At 42.6% G+C, this 23451-nt stretch overlaps 1 protein-coding gene across 4 annotated transcripts in view; it reads right to left on the bottom strand.

Annotated features, from left to right (window-relative positions):
• Positions 1–12454, bottom strand: part of ddr1 (discoidin domain receptor tyrosine kinase 1) — a 51742-nt gene extending 39288 nt beyond the window's left edge. For all 4 annotated transcript variants that reach the window (XM_085423312.1, XM_085423313.1, XM_085423315.1 and 1 more), the window contains exon 1: positions 12090–12454. The gene's annotated coding sequence lies outside the window, so the exon portion shown is untranslated. The remainder of the gene's footprint in view (positions 1–12089) is intronic.
• Between the last annotated feature and the right edge of the window lie 10997 nt (positions 12455–23451).

The following is a 23451-nucleotide window of genomic DNA, read 5'->3' as shown; positions in this document are numbered from 1 at the left end:
ACCTGCGAGGCGTATGTTTCTCAGACTTCAGTCGCTGGTGTATTTTTTTTGTCTTGCTTAGTTATAATTAAAGCCAGACTGTGCTGTTCTATAGAGAGAATAATTCACTGCTGAATAAAATATGCAGCACACTTTTTATGTCTTTGAGCAATAACACGCTGATGAAATTCATAAGAAATATTTATTTTTTGCCATTTTGAGACTATGATCGAATCTTTGAAGGCTCTGGACACTCAAATAGCTAAATTAGAATAAGCTCTGAGAATTTTAAAAACACAGACTTGCTTTAGGTAACACCGGAGTGATGTTTCCAAAAAAGGTGCACTGAACGCCTGTGTAGATATTCCTTGATTCATTTATGATCCGTGACTGATTAACAATTGATAATTACAACATTTTCAATTAATTTAACGTTGATGTGAGAGTTATTATTATTTTATGTTTCTTTACATTTCACATTTAATTAACATCAATAAAATGATCACAACGGTAGTGCGCTTTGCAGCAGTGGTATTCGTTACACACTCAGATAAGTTGTTAGGGCAACCACTCACATGGCAGCAACCTAGGGCATTTAGACATGCAGGAATGGTCAAGATGACCTGCTGATGTTCAAACTGAGCATCGGAAAGGTGATTTGAATGTGGCATGGTTGCTGATGCAAGATGGGCTGTCTGAGTATTTCAGAAACTGTTGATCTACTCTGATTTTCCTACATAACAATCTCTAGGGTTTACAGAGAACAGTCTGAAAGATAGAAAACGTTTAGTAAGCGGTGGTTCTCTGAGTGAAAATGACTTGTTGATGTCAGAGGAGAATGGTTAAACTGAATTGAGTTCACACCAAGGCGGCAGTAACCACTTGTTACAACCCAGGTAGGCAGAAAAGCATCTCTGAATTCACAACATGACCAACTTTGAAGCTTAGGGGCTCTGGCAGCAGAAGACCACACTCCGTGCCACAGAAACAGATGTTACAATCCAAAATAAAGCTTGACTATATAAGACTGGAAAAAGCCTGGTCTGAAGATTCTTGATTTCTGATGCAAAAATTCAGAATTTGGTGTAAACAAGATGAAAACATGGGATCATCCTATCTTGTCTCAACAGTTTAGGCTGCTGGGAGATATTTTTTTGGGCACATTTCGAGCCGTTTAACACTTTAGTAACAATTGAGCATCATTTAAACACCACGATCTACTTGAGTATTGTTTCTGACCATGAAAAGACAATGTCTCCCCCCTCTGATGGCTGCTTCCAGGAAGATAAGACACCATATCCCAAGCAGCAATCGTCTCAAACTGGTTTGTCTGTAAAATGGCCTTCACAGTCACCTGATCTCAATCCTGTAGAGCACCTTTGGGATGTGTTGGAATGGGAGGTTCACATCATGGACGTGCAGCCAGTAAATCAGGAGCAACAGTGTGAGGCTATCATTTCAATATAGACAAAAGTCTCAGAGGAAGTACATTGTTGAATCTGTATCACAGAGAATTAAGGCAGTTCTGACCCCAGCGTTGCACATCGGACAGTTTATTTCGTTCGTCTAAATCACCAAGAACTTGGCTTTGTAAGAATATGAACGTCACTCAGTTGGTGAAACATTTTGGTCAAAATCAACCTCATAATGGTGAAAAGAGAAAATACAAAAGTTCTTCATCATCATCATCATCATCATCTCTGGGCACCGCTAAAGTCTGTTTAAAATATAACAATAATTTATCCATCTGATTTTGCTGAGTGTACAGGAGACAGAACAGAGGTAATAAACCAGGAGCTGCATCACCAGCATGGCTACTAACTCTTATTTTGACAAGCTTTGATAAAATGTCTAAAAGTGTGAGGTTTTTGGGGAAAGTTTAGCAATAATGTAGTGCAATGCATATAATTTGCAACATCAAAAAGGCTTCGAATGTCGCTTATTCAATGTCGTTCTTGTTCTATACACAGATCTCGACATGTGAAGTCTCCAGTCTCGGCCAGATAAAGTAACACTCTGCCAGTTAGACATGACTAATGGCCACTGGGGAGACACGGAGTAGTGAGCTCTTTGTTTTGGGTTTCTGTTCGTGTGCGCGCGCGTGTGTGTGTGTGTGAGAGAGAGAGGAAGCTGGGTGTACGCACTGCTACGCTCGGAGTCCCGGAGAGAATGAAGCATGAATTTATCTTCAGTCTTCACAACACTTTAAAGGGTGATACTGTGGAGACTGTGCCAGTGACACAAACAAGGTCATCTGATGGCTTCCTTGAATACAGCCTTGCTTTTGTGTGACTCAGGACTGGTGTGAGTAAAGTGCTGATCCCTGCGGGGCCACTGTTTTCTTATTTTCACTGAGGATTCACTCCAAGGGCAGGCTTGAGATGCTTGGCTTGAGATGCTTGGCTATAGCAATATGTCCATGGGGATCTGTTTTACTGAAAACATTACCTACAGCTTACTGTGTTAAATATTACAACTTTACTCAGCACAATATTTGCTCGAGTGGGTGAAACCACACAGCTTCACACCCTTACTGAGGCTGCAAACTAATTTGATATTTAAACTGAGAAAACACAGCACAACTGTGACATTTGCCATCAAATATATGACTGGGAGCTTCAGGTGAAGAGTGGTATTATGCCCTGCTCTTCATCATGGATTTGGGCCATGCACTAGGCATCCAGTTGAAAATCTGTGTGTCACAAAATTCACCCTTACAAGGAAGTGCCAGTCATGTCTGTGGAATCTGATTTTGCTGAGTGTACAGGAAGAAGCAGAAGGAAAGTGCGGATAACTCACTTGGAAATGGAAACGGCAAGACAGTGGAGTCAGAAAAACAAATTAAATCTGCATCAGTAAGAAACGGAGACCATAAACCATGTGAACAATTGCTGAGGAAGGTGGTGAGTCATGAAGATAGGGAATTGTTAAAGATGAAACCTGCTTCCAGAAACATTTGAATTGTGCATAACACCAGATGACTCATTACGACAGCTCAGCTTCCACCCCCTAAAAAAAAAAAAAAAAAAAAAAAAAAAAAAAAAAAAGAAGCCCAATTTAAAAAAAATCTCCTTACTGAGACAGAAACGGGAGGCACAGGAGTCGAGGCTCAAGGATAGAGCAAAAAGCAAAAAAAAAAAACAAAAAAAAAAAAAACATAATAAGGTTGGGTTCATTAGCATGCGACTACACAAAGCTGACATCAGTCATAGCAACAGAATGAAACCTCCACCGGCTCCCTTTTCAGGTCCACTTGGCTCATCAGTCCATAGCAGCTGCAGCATTGCTCATCCTCATGGTGGACAGAGACAAATGCTGACTGATTACCGCAGATTGCCTTCGTCAATAGCAGCCACACAAACCTTGCTGTAAGCGCAGGGGACAAAATGTCACAACAAAACCGTTTTTAACGCATGCACTGCAGCTCTAAACCTTCCTGAAAACAGCTGAATATGAGAACTCAAATGTCTCAAATCAAACTTTTACGTAGGTTTAATCTGCCAGCTGCCAAGTACGAAGTCAGTGTGATGTCCGATTGTGAGAACAGAGCAGGAAAATGTGTGGTGAATTTAAAGCAAGCTAGCGGGCATCATCCGTCCTGCCTACTACCTCTACCTAAGAGTTCCCTCACCCACACCAAAGGGAGTATTTTCAGTGTTAAGAATGCATCGAAGTGGACCGTTTCCTGCTGTGTGCTGCATCTGAGTGACCGCTTCAGTCAATGTCCCAGCTTTACTGTCCTGGCTTTGTCTCCTGAGTTTATTTGAGAAAATATCTCAAGTTTAAAACCAGGAACACATTTTCTTCGGACTCTTGGTTTGTTGACACGTGACACATATTCCAGCCAAAAGATGCATATGTAAATAAGCTTGTACTGTGCAAAAGTCTTGAGACTCCTCATTTCTTTACATGTTACTAGGAAAACGGTTAATAGGCGCGACGATTTATCGAAACGTGCAAACACAAACTTAAATACATAATAAAAGGCAAACTTTAAGTAGTTTTCAGGAATAGTTCTCCAGGCTTCTTGAAGGACATTCAAAGCTCTTCTTTGGATGTTGGCTGTCGTTTGTTCTGTTCTCTGTCAAAATGCTTTGATAATGATGAGGTTGAAACTCTGGGGAGGCCACTTCTTCATATAAGCTTTCACTGCATTGACAGGGTGTTTGGGATAATTTTCATAGTGAAAAATAAAGCTGTTGCCAATGAGATGCTTTCTAGATGGTACTGAATTGTGGCTCAAACTCTGATCGTAGCTTTTTGCATTCCTAGATCTCCAACATAGCTCATCAGTCACCAGAACCACCGGCTGAAATGCAGCCCAAAACCACGACAGAGCCTCGATTGTCTTTTACAGGCTGTAGGCACTCGCTGTTGTACCTCTCTCCTACATACCTCAGCTTTTTCTCCGCGTTTCTCTTAGTTAAGAGTAACTTCTTGACAGCCATCCTTCTATTGATTCCATATCTGATGAGGCTTCAGTGAACAGCAGATGAACCAGCTGGAGGGCCAGATGAATCTCTCAGGTCCCATGTCTTTGCTGGATTTTGCCTTATGTCTTAAGGACATGACTTTCAAATACTGTTAATCTGCTGTAGATAATATTTTTAGACCTTCCATGTCCTCTTTTGTCCTCCACTTGTCCAGTTTCCAAGTTCTCGGCCAATAGTTCTCTGCGAATCACCTTTTTGGTGCAAAAATACTATTTTATGTCAAACTGTGTTATCTGTTTTTATATTTTTTGTGGATTCAACTAAAGAAATGGAGAAAAAAAATTATAAAATTTTTTCCAACAAGCTGCTAGAAAAAAAGTGCCTAAAGACACAATTTAAAATTCTTTGCCAAGTCGTCTGTTATGCGTAGACACAACAGTGGTTCATCCCTTTAGTTCGGTGTGTTTATGAAGGAATGACTCATAGGTCAGCATTAAGTGGCTTAACTAAAAATATTCCTCTGAAAACAGTCAGGTACAAAGACTGCAGAAAGGCTGAATATGTCAAAGAAAATCTTTGAACGACTTTCAGAAATCCTGGAGAAGTATTGCTCAAGACCGCTTTAAACTTTACAAGAAAATCTGGCTCCTTGGAAACAAAATATAAAGCAATGAGGGGTAGCAAGACTTTTACACAGAAATGTATTTTATTTTAAATTGAAAAAAAAAAAAAAAAAAAAAAAAAAAGTCGAGTCTTCTGGCTGTTTTTCCATGTTCCATGTTAATGGCTTCTGGTAGAGCTAGACCCTAACCTTATGTTTGTTTGTCAACCTACTACAAGAAACTGTAGCTCTTTGCTGGGCGTCTTCCGCTGCTCTTTCCTGCTGAACTGTCAGATAAAGGCAAAAAAGCACCCCTAGTACAAACAGAGATAACAAATCTTAAACACACATACATCAAAAACACTGTCAAACACAAAAATCCAGTACTTTTTCCAACACTGTTTCCTTGTCAGTCCTGCTTACTTGAGAAAAGACTCCAGTTAACACACATTAATGAACAGATAACGCTCTTTTTCCAAGTTCCCTTTATTCTGAGCCCCTTCTGAAGTTTCAATGCTTTGAGGGCAATGCTTGCCTTTACATTATTTGCATTTTTCCTTGTACTTGTCTAGACTTTAATCCAAATGAAAGCTTGTGAAATATTGAAAAAAGGGAACTTTGCAGGTTTGTCTTTTGTCAGTCGTCACAGAAATCAGTAATTGAAACAACATGCAGAGCAGGTAGTCCCAAGACTTGTCTTCATGACTACAGTCCTACAATAAACCCATAATATTTACCTTGGACCGTTCTTGTTATTTTTATTAAAGTTCCTATAATTGCGCTCCAACATTATGGTATCTGCAAAGGCAATCAAAAGGAAATGAGCCTGATCAGATACAGCAACAACACACAGGACAGAAGGAGGTAAACTGCCTGTTCGGTAAGCTCGACACAACAAGAGAGAGTCAAACCAAATCAGAAGAAGATGTTCTCAAAGCTGAAATAAGACAAAGAACAGAGCATAACAAAGTCGCACACAAAAAGAAAATGAAGGTTTTGTTAACACCTCTGGCAGTCAACATGATCTACACGGAGTCGGCTGTTTATTATCGTGAGACTCAGAGCGAAGTCTTCTTTCTCAGTTTACAAAGGAAAAACATGTGTTCAGTTTTGTCTGCATTTCTTCTGGGAAAGTGGTTGTGACCGACAGAAACTGGAATACTATTATGCTTCTCGGGGCTCGAAGCCTCGTACTTGTCGGCACATGTAGTTAGACTGTCCTCAGCTCCTTTTCTGCTCTGTTTAATCCATCTGGAATGAGATGAGATCCACTTCACTTTCTAGTGCGTCTCACTTGAAAGCGAAGCAAGCTCATGTGCTGCCTGAAGATTAACCATCACTGCTACTCCGAGGGAAGATTAGTTCTGAGTTTGACCTTAGCTGAAGCATGGCTGTAAGACTCGTGAGGAGTATCCAGCAGGCATGAGGGACCATTAGCATGTTAATACGATGACCTCGCAGCTGAGTGCATGTGAACCTCTGGTTCTAGTTTGACACCAAAGGTCCTTTAGGGCTGTAGTGTGATGGAGAGCCACAGCCCAATTCTCTGAATTCAATTTGCACAGTCTCACTACCACCTGTCAGAGAACAAGTGAGAAGCAGAGGGGAGGACAGGGTGAAAGGAGAGGCATGTGACGGGACAGTGAGAAAAACAGCCGCAGACTGAAGCAGACAGACAGACAGACAGACAGAAGAACGCCATGAAGGAAAATTCCCACCAGTAATCGAACGAAGAGACTGGCAGAGCAAGTGTGGGACAAAAGCAACTCTTTGCCGCAGGAGGTTGAGAATTATTCATCCGCTGAGAAGCCATTGAAAAGGAGAGAGAGGGAACAAGAGAAGGGATGAAAGGAGTGAGAGAGAGGTGAACTCAAGAGTAGCAGAGAGAAAATGACAGGAAGAAAAAAAAAAAAAAGATCAGGGCGAACGGGAATGAGCTCAGCTAGACTCAACATTTTGAGTCAATGTGAGGAAATTAACTGGCCTAACCGAGCAATGCGGCAGTCTTCAATTCCAGTGAATAAGAGCTGAGGACAACGTAGAGGTCTTCAGATGTTGCAGCACAAAATAAAAAATATGCACACAAAAGCACATTAGGATCTGAAAATATGGTGGCCTGGTTATTAATATAAAGCCTGGGCTTTTGCTGAAACCACACACACACACACACACACACACACACACACACACACACACACACCTCTGTTAAAAGCCTCAGGCACAGGTTGATACCTCTATCAAACTCTCAGTCCTCCTCCTCCCTCTCAGCAGTGAAAAACAGTCTCAAAAGAACTAAATTACACATCACACAACAGTTTCCTGATGCTAATGCGACCCTACAAACCCCTCGGCAGACACGTCCAACCCACTCAGCGTGGATGTCATTGCAACTCAAATTCATCATACGCAAAGAAGACATATTGAAAAAGAAAGTAACCTTTGATGTTTAACACAATTTTCTTCCTTTATTTATCCAGGTAAAAATGTCATTGAGATTAAAAATCTCATTTACAAGAGAGAGTATTTTTGGAGAGTATAAGGTTTACACAAAAGAAAAGTTGTATAAAATGTAGTGCTGTGTCATCTGATACCAAGGGCCAGTATTGCCAGTACATATACTTTGAAATTATAGAGGCAGCTTATGCAGGGAAAGCAGTGTGTACTCATGATTAATCATCATCAGTTTATAAATTCTTAATGACCACAAGACACTGTGAGGAGGACAGCACCGTGCTGTCCTCCTCACAGTAAGAAGGTCCTGGATTCAAATCCACCAGCCTGGGTCCTTCGGTGTTTGTCCCGAAGCCTGTGCACGGTCTCCCACAGTGCACGTTAGGTTAACTGGTGATCCTAAATTGGGTGTGACTGTGAGTGTGAATGGTTCTCGGTCTCAGTGTGACCCCGAATTGGACGAGGTGAAGGAAACTGATAGACAGAGGTGTGGATTTAGGAAAAATGAGACATTTCTTCATGAGGTGACAACAGCTGCTGGTGGCAAAACTTATTCAGATCACCAGCTAGACTCTCGAGGGTTTAATTACATTGTAAATAGTGGCGATACCAGGCTGTGACTGACGATACACCTGAAACTGAAGCAAGGTTGAAAGGGCCTTAAATCTGTGTTCTTTCTGATGCCCAGCAGGGGGCGACTCCCCTGGTTGCAAAGCGACGTTGAGCTGAATAAAAGTAAATGGAAAAACCATCCTCGGCTCCCAGGATCTGTGACCTCAGTAAACACCCTCCTAATGCAGCTATGGCCTCAATAACTTAAGTTTTTTAAAAAAAATAATAAATCGTGTTAATTACAGAAATACAGTCCCCACTAAATTCAAAAAGAAGGGAAAAGTAGGGTATACTTTACAGTGTGACTGCAGTGTCCCTTGCTTCCACTCATTGCATAAACACTGAGAAGGCATCCTCCAAAATATTTAGCTCAAGGTTATTTTTTTCCTTTAGTCCATTCAACTAAAAACAGCACACATTTGGGTATAAAAAGATTCCCTGCTGCTTAAATTGCACATCAAAATTTCACAATGTTATAGGAGTGCAATGGCTAATAAATGAAGCTCTCTTTTAATAAGAGTTTTTTATTATTTCATAAAGTCATAAAACATGTACTAGAGTTGAGAAATTATATATTAGGGAGATATGGCAGTACCTTCAAGCTTCTGGATTTTTGTACTTTACCACAGGCTGTCACACACTCGTACATTATCACCTTCAAAAATAGGCCACCTGTAATTTTGGAAGTCATGCAGAGGCATTTCTGCAGTTTTCCGAGCTTATATCAGGGACCAAGTAAATGTCTTAGATACTTTGATAAGATACCCTGTGAGAATCTTTGAAGAAAACTTAACCCAAGGGTACTTGCATCCAAGAAGCAACACCGCTATCTAACAAGGGCACCCTTCACTGAAAGAGCAAACAGATAAATAAGGAGACTCACAGGGACGATAGGAGAAGAGAGAGGCTGAGGGTAAGATGTATGAGCAGAGGAGGAAGATAAATAAAATGTCTAGTGCTGCTTCAAAGGGAATGGGGAGATACAGAAGATGAAGAAGAAAAATCTGTGTTCCATGTTACATGTAGGGAAAGAGAGATTGCCAGAATGATCAATTAGAGCAGGGCTGCCCAATCCCGGTCCTCGAGAGCTACCGTCCTGCAGCTTTTAGATGCATCCCTACTCCAACACAGCTGAATCAAATGGTTTGATTACCTCTTCAGCATGCCATCATGTTTGGCAAAGGCCTGATAACAAGCCATTCATTTGATTCAGGTGTGTGGGAACAAGGATGCATCTAAAAGCTGCAGGACGGTAGCTCTCGAGGACCGGGATTGGGCAGCCCTGAATTAGAGGATCAAAAGTGTGCTCGATGCCAAACGAAGGATGGTGGGGAGGGAATCTGGGAGGGGGAGGGCAGTCTGAGAAAAGGTAGGACTTCAGGGATGGAGATTCGCGAAGAGGAAACCAAATAGATTTGAAAACTCGCTGACAACTAAAGCCCACGAACAGCCCAGATCCTGCTTTGAAGTGTCACCGCCCATTACATGATTAATTTGTTTGTCCGACAGTCTGGTTGAGCTCGCTCTGCATGTGACCACACATACACAGATGCAATTGAAAAGTCCAGCTGTCTAGATTTGAAGGGAAATTGGTTTGGGAAAACAGGCTGGACGCTGGAGTCCCGCGTTCAATCGGTTTCATTTCCCATTACAGGGGGATTGTCGAGAGGGAAGGCAAGTAACCATGTCGTGTCTTTGGACTTAAATGAATTCTTCCACTTGCCTTCCTGTTCAGTCTGTCTGAGCCAATTATGACCAAAGACAGACTTTCTGTTTAATGCATGATCTCTGTGAGAGGTGTCACATAAAAGACAGTTCTTCATTGCCATTGTGCCCTTTCATGTTGTTAAGTAGCCCCTTTAGCGAGAGACAGACCAGGCAACTGTGCCAAACGTGCAGTTCAATCACTGTTCAAGCTGCGACTCCTTTAAGGTTCAAATTTGTATCCACCTGCTGAAGTCTTTTAACCCAAAACAATGACCCAGATAGAGGATAACAGACTGGAGTCAATGATCAACCAGACCATACATACCAGTGTTCCCATGGCAGAAACTACACCGTGCTTCTATGTTTGCAGAAAAGCCTGCACTGGCACGCAGCAGCGTGTTTTCAATCACAAAACAACACCACTGCAAAACCACTCTTCTTCTTTTTTTTTCTTGTCTTGCACATAAAAAACCTTTCCAAGACTTTTGTTGCCGAGTCTTAGACACAAATCAAATAAGAGCCATTCCTTCGAACAATGTTAGACAAATTATTTTGCTGCGTGCATACTTCTCCACAAATCATATTATGCAATTAATGCTGCTTTGTCACGAGCCTGCCAAGAGGAAGACAAATCAATAAAAAGCTGTTCCAAGTCTGTGCGTGAACACTTATACTCACATAACTGGGCCATTCAACTATTTCAAATATCTTGTGTCTTCTTTGCTCAACTGCACAGCTGATAAAAACGAACTACTCCAAGTCAATGGCTCTCTCGGGACATTGTGGAAGAATCAGCGGCCAGATGCCTACTAGACTGAAATCCAGCAAACATGTGCATCAACACTCAGGGATCCTCCTCACTTTATGCCCCTGCCTTAGAGGCAGAGAGGGAGGGACGGAGAAAGGGAAAATGGCATTTTATTGCATTTCTATCTCTATAGCACAAGCACCCCCACCCACTCCTCCCCACACAGCAGTTTATAACAATGGTGCACCTCCTCTACGCTGGACTGCCTTCTCAGTCTGTTAGCCAACAAACTACCCACATCAGCCATTTTCATGCAGTCAGATAGGTGACTGCTCACTGCACTTCACACCCACTAAAGCCCATTGTTTGACTCCTCCAGTAGGTCACCGGCCCCCAGAGAGGCATGCACAAACACACAGGAGCAAGACAACACCACAAACACACGCAATCAAACCCACATTTTCCCTTCTCTTTGTTCTCTGTTATACAGAAATTAACAGAGACAAGATGCTGAAATATACATAATTCTGCACCATCCTGTTGTCAGACAATATGAGAATCACTCGTAACACCACATGACTGATCAGCTATCACCGCCCCCTTTCTTCTGCTTCATGCAAACACAAAATGTACATCCTGTTCAAAGTCCAAACTTTCCTGCAGCTCGTCCCCAGAGTCTGAAATGTTTCCTTCATCAACACAGATCCGAGTTCCAGGCAACTTCACACTGATTTCTGACTTGGTGACTGATTAGCTCCCCACTGGAGAACCAGGGACCAGGGGTGAGTGAAACCAGAGCTGCCGGTCCCACTAAGGGTCCCCATGTGTTGCTATAAGGTCACAGGGTCAACAGTCTGTGTGATGACCATCAGCTGGATGTCACTAGGTCCTTTTAAATGCTACACGTTTGACTCAGTGCGTCATTACGCCCGCTGCAGTCAGTTTTAAAGCTTCCACATGCCAGCTCAGATTACTTTTCTTTAACTTTTTATTTATTTATTTAAATGTTGTAAATGAGGTGGACTCTGAATAATGACACTCAAGGACTTTCAAAAGAGGAATGACTGTACAACTTAATCAAACCCGTGTAACTGTTTGAGAGTTAGTGGCAATGAGTCGGAGGTCGGAGAACGAGAAAAATCCACACTGAATATAAAAGGCGTGAAAGCAGTGAGGACTCTGAATAACGTTTTCTCCGGTGCCAAGCACCCACTTTTAAACACGATGTTGCAATAAGTCTAGATCATGATGTACGATGTCAGAATATCTCAGCTACGCAGTCGGCAGCATAAATACCACAATGTATCTGCCACACAAACGCGCAGTCCGGGGCGCAACGTTACACCTCATATGCGCTTCCAAGGAGTCCGTGGCCAGCGTCCAGAGCTGCAGCGCTCCCGGATCACAACGAGACATATAGACGCCAAGCCAGCGAGTGAGAGACGCACAGACACACACACAGACAGCTGGAAATACCCACAGCAATATTATTACAGCCGCTTATTATGGAGCTAAGCGAACGGAGAAGAAACGCGCAGAGCAGGTTGGGAGTACTTACCTAAAAGACAGGCAGAAGTGTGCTGTGACAGCGGTCCAAACTTTGGGATGAACTCTGTGGAGAATTGTGCTCAATACAACACGCGTCCACCGAATAATCCAAACTGACCTCCGAGAGCAGCAGCTGAGTTTAGTGAACGACCTCCACCAAAACTCAGAAAACAGCGCAATACTCCGTACGGGCTGCGCGCACCGGCTGATTTCACACCCCCAGGCTGACTTTCACTTGAGAGGAATATTTTTCAGCCTGTGGTTAATGGAGGGGGGATAATAAGATAAAGGAGGGAAAACACGCAAAGTATCTCTGCTTCTCGGACCTTCTCTGATTCTGCGTCCTCTCTCAGCCGCTCCTCCACAGTCCGGGCTCAGCAGCCGGGCCAGCAGGCGCCACCAGGTGCTCATTTACATAACTGCACCGGCTGTGTCCAATCACAGCCGCGAGCAAGGTGTCTGATTAAATATTCCAGCAGGCAACTCGACCAATCAGCGCCTCCCGTGGGAGGGCGCTGTGGCCTCAACGACGCTGTAAAATGAAATCCAAAGTGAAGTCTTCGGGGCCAGTGGGAGTTTCAGCGTTACAGCAACACAGAGATCTGGGGGATATTAGCTTACCCACGATACAGCTGCACGCAAGACAGTTTCACCTTGTTAACCCTTTGCTTGTCAGAACAGGCTTTCCTGCTGCTATGAAACTGATTTTGTTTTAAAGAAAATAAACTTGTAAACTCTTTAAATAATCTGTTCTTCCTCTTCACAGATGGTCAGGCCCATTTAATGTAGACCCAGGACTCTGCCTCAGTATTTACCTCTCTATTACAGAGTATTGGTGGTGTAACTGTATACCATTACTGGCTCTGGGCTATAATGACTCAGATTGAAGGGTTTGCAGTAAAACACAGCACTGAACTTGAATCAGGACATTTGTTGATGTGGGACCTTGAGGCAAAGCAGGAGGGAAGAGTGAATTCATGTCTGAAAAAGGGCCACATGTGTGCCCGTTTATGCTTAATAACATCAAAAAACTGAACAAGTCCGACTCAGAGAGGCTGAAACAAAGGTTGTAAAGCAGCTACAGTATGTGCTGGTACTTGCCCAAGAGTGAGAGCAGGGAAACTTTAGCTGGTGCTCAATCAGCAGGCACAGACAATAAAGGTCATTTAACAGACTCCAAGCTCCACCTTGGATAAACAGATAAAGGGAACATGGATTCTCTGCTGTCTAATGTTCCCTTGCACTTGTAGTTTAAACTTGCAAATGAGCTTTTAGTCTTGAAGAAGCTGTAAAGGCTGCGTAGATTCATACCATACAGTAAAAAAAAACAAAACTCAAATACTCAAAACACACAGAGAGAACATCTCTCCAAGCTAAAATAATAATAATAATAAAAAATAAGCGTAAAACAGCAGTTCCTCAATCAGCCAGTTGAAGCTGGGTAAATATTGGACCCTTTTATATTGATCTGGTACCAAGTAACGACATTACCGATACTTTTAACATATAAATGCAGCTTATATATTATGAGATGAATCATCATCGATTTGAAATTCTGAACACATTTTGAAGACAACTGTGATTTTTATTTTCCACAATAATTAGTTAATACAACAAAACACACCTCTCAGCTTTTTGTGTATTTTGAAACTTGGTTTATAGGAGAGCTGTACATGTTAATGTGCCTGTCTGTAAAGCACTTTGGGTCAGCTTCTGTTCAAAGTGTAGAGACTGTAGAGACTGCACAGTAAGTAGGAGAAAGTTTTTAAAAAAAATGTACAAAAAGTGCGGTATATTTGTGCTTAAAAAGGCTATATTTATAGGCTATCAATAAAATAGACCTGAGAGTCAACACAAAAAGGTTCAGACATTTGTCACAGAACATGTTTGAGGTGTAGTTTTTCATAAAAAAAATAAAATAAAATTATTGGGCTCCATTTTGAACTTACAGAATAGAAACCAAGTATTGAACTTTATGTGCTAGTATCGATCCGATGCCAATGCCAGTGTCGCTATCGATGCTATCAATATTTGGATTCATATGCATCTCTACTGTACATTAGTCGCATGCTGATTGGTTGACAAGTCTGGTGGAAGTGACAGCGGAGTTGACCAGGAATGGGAGAAGCGTGAAAAAATAAACATTAATCTTCTCTGGGAGCTATTAGCACATGTTTTTGATACTGCCCCCATCTGACAGTAGCCGCTCTCTGCAGGTGCTAGCATTGCTGAACCATAATTTCTCAGTCTTTAAATCTGACGTCATTAGCCGTTCCCAGGTCCAAACTCTGCTTTAGGTCCCAAAGTCAAACGAACACTGTGGCATCACTGAGAGTTACAAACTGTCTAAATTCTTTCAGCTGTTCAGCTCACAGCACGACAACACAACAGCAGAGACAGCACAGACGTTAAGGCGGCGAGGCGTGATTGCGGGTGCCGCTCAGGTGCGTCCGCCTCCTCTGCAGCGGCACTGCAGACCACACCCCTCCACACACATTAACCAGGTAAAATACATATTTAGGCAGAATTTTGCAAATATCTTTTTTTTTTTTTTTTTTTAGCAGCATAGTGCTTTTTTCCAATTGTTTTTTAAAAGGCAGGTCAAGGCTCCAAAAACCCAAAGGAGATACAAGGGTGGCAGCTCACAACAGTTTTTGTTTGCTACATGGATCATTTTAGTTCAGCTGGGTGTCTTTCCTTTTGTTATATTTCTTTAAGAGTTCAAAATGTGTTAATTACATAAATAAAATGTAATTTTCTCTGTAGCACTTCATGGATTTCATAAGCAACACACCTTAGTTGTTCACACAAAGCATAAAGGTAAAAAAACCCCAATATATACAGTGTTATCTTCATTTTAGATGGCAAAAAGTATTTGCGGCTCCCAGTGTTTTCTTTTGCGTGGAAACCGGGTCCAAATGGCTCTTTGGGTGTTAAAGGTTGCTGACCCCTGGGATAGACTCTCATGTTAAAATGGCGAATGCTACAGCCAGGATGAACATGTTCACAGCCCAGTACCAAAAGTTTTTTATTCTCTCTGGATAATCTCCCTTTAGTTTTATTTTATAAATCAACCACTTTGATGTTATTAAAGGTTCAGATCAGAGGCTTGGCAACTGTGGATTACTTTTTAATCTTTTACCTGTATGTGGTAGCTTCTGCTAAGCTAAATCTTTGCTAATTTGTAGTGGTGCTGCAATTATCTGACAAATAAAATGGCTTGCTGTGCAGTTAATTGTACCGACAGCCTGTAAAAGAAGTTCGTGCTTCTGTCTGGGTGAGGGGAAATTCTGCTATTTTATTATCCTGGTACTTAGTCATAATTAGCAGGTATAGTATGTGTGTCTGTACAGCTTGATAAACAAGCTCGTTAGTGTTAGCTTGTAATTTAACAGTCCACGCTTTTGTTCCAGTAATAATAGTAAGAAGAAGAAAAAGAAGTACCGTCATCATCCCTCCTGGCTTAAAAAACCACAATACTTACAGCCAATTTTACAAATGAGCAAACTGAACTCTTTCTAGCTCCATGATGTGAATTTCCTATTTCATCACATCCCAAAGGGTCTCTGTTGGCCTGAGATCTAGTGATTGTAGATTGTGATGTTTAAATGAAATGAACCAAAGTGGAAGCCAAGAATGTTTTTCATTTTTTCTATGTTGTTCAATTTTGATGACCTTCTGCAACTTGAAGCCTCGGTTTCCTGTTTGTAGGTAGGTTACAGGAGTGGGACAGAGTGTGGTCTTCTTCTGCTGCTGTAGCCCTTCTGCTTCAAACTGTTGTGTATTCAGAGATGTTCTTCTGCAATAGCTTGGCTGTAACCAGCTGTTGCCTTCCTACAAGCTACTTCCCTTTCTCCTCTGACCTTTAGCGTCAACAAGTCGCCCACAGAATTGCTGCTGAATGGTTGTTTTCTCTTTTTCAGACAATTCTCTGTAAACTAGAGATGTTTGTGTGGGAAGATCCTGGTAGATCATCAGGTTCTGAAATACTACCAGCCTGTCTGGCCCCAAAAAACTATAATACATGTAAAGTCACTCAAATCGCCTTTCTTCCCCATTCTGTTGCTCGGTTTGAACTTTAACGAGTCATCTTGACCACCTGACTGATGGATTAGTTGCACTAACAAGCAGGTGTACCTAATGAAGTGGTCAGTGAGTGTATATATGATTAGATGCAGGGATTAAGATACAAATAAATGACATGAGCCTAACGTGTATGCTCACAGCCGTAAATACTTTCTAATTTCTCACTCGGCTTTCTGAACATTGCTTAATCTTGAACTTTCCTGTCTCTGCTTCATTCGTGCCACCTTTACCACCCCGTCTACCCCTCCATCCTTCCCCCTTCACCCTCACCTCCTCCCTCTCTGCTTCTGCCTCAGACTTTAGACCGGCTTTCATCTGGCCTCATTCTCTCTGCATATCATTAACATTCTCTCATCGCTTTTCAATTGAAAGCTAAAACCAAACTAAGACTCTCCTCATTCTCTGTGTTTAACGTTGAAACTTTCCACTCGCAGTTCTGTAAAGACATATCGCTAATCTTCTAAGCAGTGGTTTCTCTAAGCACAGCCACTTTATAGACTTTGTTTTTCAGTAAAGTTAAGCAAATCAAAAGGCTGGTATACTTAATCTGAAATTAAAGGGACGACAGAGGGATCACTGCGTGTATTTCTGTGCTGTTTTGCTAACCGAGTTGTAGATATTACCCGGCTGAAGAGTGCAGCAACTCCCAGCTCGCTCCCCAGAGCTGTTCACATTTCTTTTCAACCCTTTCTGTTGTGCACATCGTCCAACTGCCTCTGCTTTGTTCGTCGTCCAGGCAACTGCAAATCCCCTGGCAGAAATTATGACCTTTTTCAGCATTATTTCCTTTCTGCCCCGTGCCGCCTCTCGTTGACTCTTTTCGTGTCTCACTTCTTCTTTCACTGCTCCTTTTTATATATTTTTTCGTTCCCTCACTTATGCTCACTTCTTCCAAAGAGTTTTAGTTTGTTGTTACTAAAACGCCTCCCCCTTTCCCCCTTCCCCCCTTCGCTACTTGCTGTGAGTGAAAAGCAGTAGAGCATAAAAAGCAGGTCTGATCCTGTGAGGAATTCTCTTAGTAAGGGAGAGAGATGAACGAGGGAGGGGGGGGAAGAAAGGGAACAGGAGTTTGAGCTGTATCACAGTTATGAGTCAGCAAGGACAAGAAAGCGCTTCGTGCTAAAGATAAAGAAAGTGGAAAAGAATGAGTTACCCAAAACATCAGTGGTCTGTCAAGCAGAAGAAAGGGTTTTCAGGTGAAAGAAAGCTGTGTTCAAAGTTAAAAGTCTTCACTTTTTTACGAAAGGTGATTGCATTCAGTAGAAAATTACCATTTTCACCCAAAGCTTCTATTCAGCAGCAGTGACAGATGATCTATTGCCTGTCATTGTAAATATGCAGCTTGAATTTATCACCTCTCTGACATCACTTTGGTCCAAAAAACACAAACATCTGAATTAGAAATGGAAGCATTCAATTCAGAGGCATTTCATGGGAGAACACACACACACACACTAACTCACAAACACACTCACTCGGGCAGCCTGTCCACCCCCTGTTGTGGTCTGACAGCTGTGCAGTGCTGCAGGATTCAGACAACACAGATCAGTTGCAGAATGCGAAGCTTGCAGTATGTTGGGAACCAGCGCTGAACCACATACCAAACATTCTACCCCCTCAAACATCTCCACCAGTGTGTTTTTCACTGGGAATATTCAAAACCGATAAATGTCTCCAATTTACAAGGGTCAACAAATCCTCCAGGAAGTTAATTTTACAACAGCATACCTCCTTTCTTCACATGCATACGTGACCACAGGCCTTTGTTTGGTTTGAACACACGTGTGTGGATGTGTGAGAGTGTGCACGCACCCCTACTTTCCCTTGATGTCTGCTTAGTGTGTCTTATCTGTGCTCAGTCAGTATCGGTGTCGCAGGCCTGCGGCAGGTTGTGTTTGATTGGCCCCTGAAGAGGATCTGCGAGCGTTGGAGGTCACGGGGTTAGCGTGCGCTCCAGGGGGAGGTTCCCGGGCGAAGGGTAAAGGTGGGCGTTGCATGTCCCAAAGCTCTCTTCTTAGGTGTCTGGTAATGGTGTAATGGAGGTTCCACAGAGATCTCATTTGTTCATTGTTGATTTCCTGCTTTCAGAATCAAGGTTGTTAATGTATTTTGTTAACGTGGCGACTTTACAGTCATGTTCTGAGCTCTAGGAGGGTGTAGCTAACACAGCGGTGCTTTTGGCTAAACGCATGTTAATATGCATTAGTTACAATTCCTAATTAGCGCAAAGCGCAGAGCTGAAGCTGAAGGGAAAATCATAATCTCACATGATTCGGGTCTCATTGTTATGGTGATAATTCATTCAAAATCACAAATGTCAACATAATGGTGGCACAGAAGGAAAGGTCATGGGGTCACCAAAGTGAGTTAGGGGTCTTTAATGGAATTTCATGGCAATCCATCCAATTTTCAGGCTGGTCCTTGAACGCACGCTGCTAGAATGACTAAAACCGTATCATTACATCGTCAGATACACCTACAGCTTTTAATCCTTTCTTTCACGCTTGAATTTTCCGTCTTCCTTTTTGAAGAATTCGACTCGCGCTTCTGAAAGGGAAACGCAGCTTACACATTTTTTTAAAAGTGCTTTTCACAGGTTCATTTCATGGCTTGCAGCAGTTTCTCTCAAAGACATGCGAGAATCTGCCGGATAAATCCGACCCTGCCTGAGGTGTCCCTGTGATCACGCAGCTGGATGTGTGTGAAATGCGATGAACTCGGTGTTGTCGGGGGAATGAGGGGAGAGAGAGAGAGGTGAGGCAGGATTGGGTTTGGAGGAGTTGGCATTGTCAAGTGTCGGATCAGGCATGTTCCAGATGACCCCTCATGCGGTCAGAGCCTCTGGAGATCCTCTCAGCTGTAGCCGTGCACTCGTGCCTCCTCTTCCTCATATCTGGAGGCGGTAGAGGTGGAGGGAGGGGGTGCAGACGCTTTTTTGGTGTCATGTTTCCTCCTCTTTAGAAAGCCCCTGCTATTCATCTGTACACACATGCACATACATCTGACAGTGTGGAGGGCTGCAGCCTCTGCTATGGCATTTGGGAGGCTCTTCCACAACTGTTGCCCTCTGTTCAGAGTGTCACCACAGCTCCTGTATTATTTTACTTCCCTTTTCCTCCCTCCTCTCCTCACCTGTCTGGGCCAGCTGAGCCTGAATGCCTCCTTTTCTTCTCCAGTCTCTTTGTGCTGCTTTCAATAACATTTCGGGAGTTGTTTATCCATGTGAGAGTCGTCTTTGTCTGCCCTCCACCCTACTGTCATTACCAATTACATGTTTAGCCCATCCACACCCCTTGTCTGTTGCTCAGACAGCAGTTTAACTTGACTGATCACCGCCTCAAAACATCAGTGCCATGTTCTCAGAGCCTTTATGAAGAGACATATAATTACAGCTATCCTTTAATTATTTTAATCAATATTCAAATTGGCCAAAGCCCCAGGGAGAAACAAAGCTCAGCTAAATCACTGCAGTCATTCTGAACACCAAGTTTGATGATCTGCCTTCCCCGTCTCCACGCCTGGATCTCAAAATTTCCCGCCCTGTTTTAAATCAGGCAGGCTGTTGCTGGCTGCTTCCAGTGAGAGTGACTGTTGTGGCTGACTGGAAGGCCCCAGAGACGGGGATGACGGGGAGGAGGTGAGGGGGGAGGACTCGGAGGGGTGCGAATGAGTGACATTGCAATGCAGTGAGAGGTGGCGCTAAAAATACCTATTGACACATGGGCTCCGACTCACAAACAGGGTCAGAGACAAACACGCCAGCCAGTAACCAAAGAGGTGTCATTCATGCATCACCGGGCAGAAACACTCATACGTACACATTAAACCACAAACTCACACACTGAATAATTAAACCGATAATGCTGCTGCCACTACTTACAGTAAAACTGGACTATTCCACAATGAATCACTCCGAGTTTGCACTGGCAGCGTTTTGTATTTTGGAGCGCTCTGAATCAAACAGAGAGCAGCCTCTTTCCACACTCGAGCACAGGTCCTCAGAACAAACAAACCCAGCTGCCATATTGTGACCCTCTACAGGAGGAAGATGGGAAAGCTGCTCTGTACACAGCGTGTTGAAGGCTTGCTGTGGCAAATATTGTTTTTGAGTTTACCCCACGCTGACATGCTGCTGGGACAGTTTGCAGAGCGTTCATCACCTGAAGAAAAGAAACGCTTGCAGCTTGATTTCTTCTCTGTGTGCAGTTAACAGAGACCTTACTGTACAACATGTTTTATGTGGTGTGAGTTCCTCTACAGCAGTTGTGTAGATTTTTTGTGAGTTCATCCACAAGGACATAAGGGGAAATTGACAAATGGATGTCAGATAGTCAATTTTACACATTTTCTGAGGCCTTGGTGTGTGTGTCATTGGGGGAAGATGCACTCAGGTCATTTTTTAACTTCATAAAAATCACCAGTAAAATAATCCTGTTATAAAGTTTATAGAGTTTATTGGCAAGTACCAAGTAAAAGTACTCATCCTGCAGACTAACAGCCCCTGTTGTTGTTACAGGGAGACTGATTTCACCCTCTTTCTATTCTGATGGTTGGTTTAGGAGATAAAATCTGAGTTTGTGAGATGACTAATGGGAGCTGGAAAGACAAATTTGTAGTTATGTCTTGTATCATTTATTCATTTTTCATATCTAAGATTGTGCTTTTGATAGATTGGATAATTTTACCTCTCTGGGCTCTGAGCAGCTACTCCAAATGCAGAGACGTTCAACCAAAGACTCTCTGCAAAGTCAACAAGAAGTCACTTTGAAATCCATTGTGTTGCAAGATGGTGCTTCATGTCGCTTCATGTCTTACAGACTCGGTTAAAGTCAGAAAATGTGGGAAAGCACAAAGAATGATATTTTGTAGGATAAACTGGGCACATCTACGTCAAAGATACTAAAATTGACCGTGCAGACAGCGCTGGAGTGTGTGTACTTCACACAGTTGTTGGTTATGGCAATAGGAGGCGATGATAGGGGAAGCGGCGGAGGACATCCAATCTTCAGTGTTAAGGTCTCGCCACCCCCCACAGCGCTGCTGCAGCACCAGGATGCCGACTGGGGGACAACTGCCAGAGCTGTAAATCAGTGTGTGTGATAGAAAATGAGAAAGCATATATGTGTGTGTGTGTGTGTTACTACCAGTGTGGTTTCTGTATGTGAGAGAATAGTGTCGCTCTCTGATTTGTTACACAACTTCACTGAAAAGCGTAGGAAAAGGAAATTGCCTGTTGCAGGGAAAACCCCAGGAAAAAGGTAGTTCTGATCTTTTCACACTCTGATAATGCTCACAGACAGGAAATGTGTTTATAAAGGACATAACACCCACGTAATTGTGTCCTGACTTTTCTGAAGACAGTAAAGCTGAACACGGCTGGAATATCATATCGCCTGTAGACAGGCAGCTCGGTGCACCTGACTATTAACCGTAGCAAAAGGCTCTTGATGTTAATGCTGGCTTTGATAGCCCTCTAGTGACCGCAGAGGTGTACCTGCCAGCTGAGATAAAGAACTGTAATTCACCATAATGAGACTCTTTGCAGTTTGGTTGTTTCTACAGAGCCAAGTGTGGCATTTTTTTCCCCGTCTTCAACGCTAACACACTTGTGGTTCTTGTTGCTTTTTCATCATGCAAAGCTTTTTACAACTCCCCGTCCGCCCTCTATCTCACCTGTATGCGTGTATGTGTGTCTACACAGCCCAGGGGAGAGTATAAAACCAGACTAATGAATTTTTCTGCTCTGCTTATGCTCTAGCTCTCACGCGCAGCCATTTCATTATTCCCCGGTCTCGCCCAAATGTTAGCCTGGGTCACACGGAGAGCACGAGTGGGGCAAATAAGTTGAGCAGAGAGGGGGAGAAGAATCCCCACAACAACCTGATCACGTCATGAGAAAGCTTTCCAAACCAGAAAAAAAAAACAGGAAGAAAGATCAAATTCAAACCACATGGGCATGATTGGCGTGACTGATGTTGGCAGCAAACACATTCAGCACAGCAGAATTTAATTAACACTTTTGAAATTTATGGCGACATGCACCAGTAAATCTGGGGTCTTTGTCTGGCTGTAATTACTGCCATACAGGTTTGAGGGCCACAACATAGTTAGAGCTCTGACTGGGGAAATTAAGGAGCTGCAAATCGGAAACAATTCCAGATGATTCCTCTACTTCCCCCCTCTGAGTTTATCTAGTCAGCAAATAGCTTCTCTTAGCACCATACAAGTTGGCACCGATTCGAAATTATGCTGAAATGAGGGGATTTCCACCCACTTCCAACCAGTAAATAATGATTATGGCACTTCTCGGCGGTGATTATCATTGTACTGTCTCAGCTTGCTCGTGAATGGTGCCCATTGGGTCATGATAAACATAATAATAATAATAATAATAATGGATACTTTATTGATCCCCATGGGGAAATTACTTGTTTTTTCTCTGCATTTGACCCATTCACCCATTCATTATTATCATAATGAGATAATAGCTGCAGCCAGATTTACTCCGTCAGGAGGATTGGATGGGCGTCGAGAGTGATTTTGATTTGACAAACACTGTCAGTCCCACAAGGATGGTGACGAACGGCGCTCAAGCAGAGCATAAATCTCAAGGAAAGGTTTGAGATTTTTATCAGATGACTATGGATCTCATTTTATTAGGAGCTGGCACGGATGATAATCTGTTCAACATGCTTCACAGATAATAGAAGCAGTTTTGCTGTGGTCAACGCGTGGAGCTGCAGCGTTTTTTCCACGCAAACATATCCCGCTTTATTAAACGTTGTCATGTAAGACACACAGTGGAGTGAAATTGAAAAATGGATGTACTTTGATAAACAAACAGCATTATGATGAAAGCAGACAACACGTTCCTCGGCAGCATCTTTTCACCACACTGCTGATCCTGTTCCTCGCTCTCGAGGGACCAGACCATACTCATAAAAATACTCATACTTCTTTTTTTGTTTTTATAATGAAATGTGTGATTTATTCCAGTAAAGCAAATGGTTATACTTTGACGATAACAGCAAGCAGTGCAACTATCTATTTTCCCACCTCCTACGCAGGTTAATGCAACACTGGAGTCTATCCAATCATGCACAAACCAAAACACATCTCATCCTCACTGACCCTGGAGAACAAGTTATTACCAACTTGGGCTCTTCACATTTGCAGAACTTTATTTAAAATTCCACTCTGGGCCAGAGAGTTCTCAAAAATCTAAAATGTGTATGGATAATATGGAAAATAATGCCAATACACACATTTTGCATTTTCCTGCAGAA

The sequence above is a fragment of the Rhamphochromis longiceps genome, linkage group LG11, assembly GCF_057381845.1.
Source record: "Rhamphochromis longiceps isolate RC_006_pf linkage group LG11, R_longiceps_female_GT1.1, whole genome shotgun sequence".
Classification (NCBI taxonomy): Eukaryota; Metazoa; Chordata; class Actinopteri; order Cichliformes; family Cichlidae; genus Rhamphochromis; species Rhamphochromis longiceps.
The sequence above is the reverse complement of the archived record's forward strand: the minus strand, read 5'-3'. Positions and strand labels throughout refer to the sequence as shown.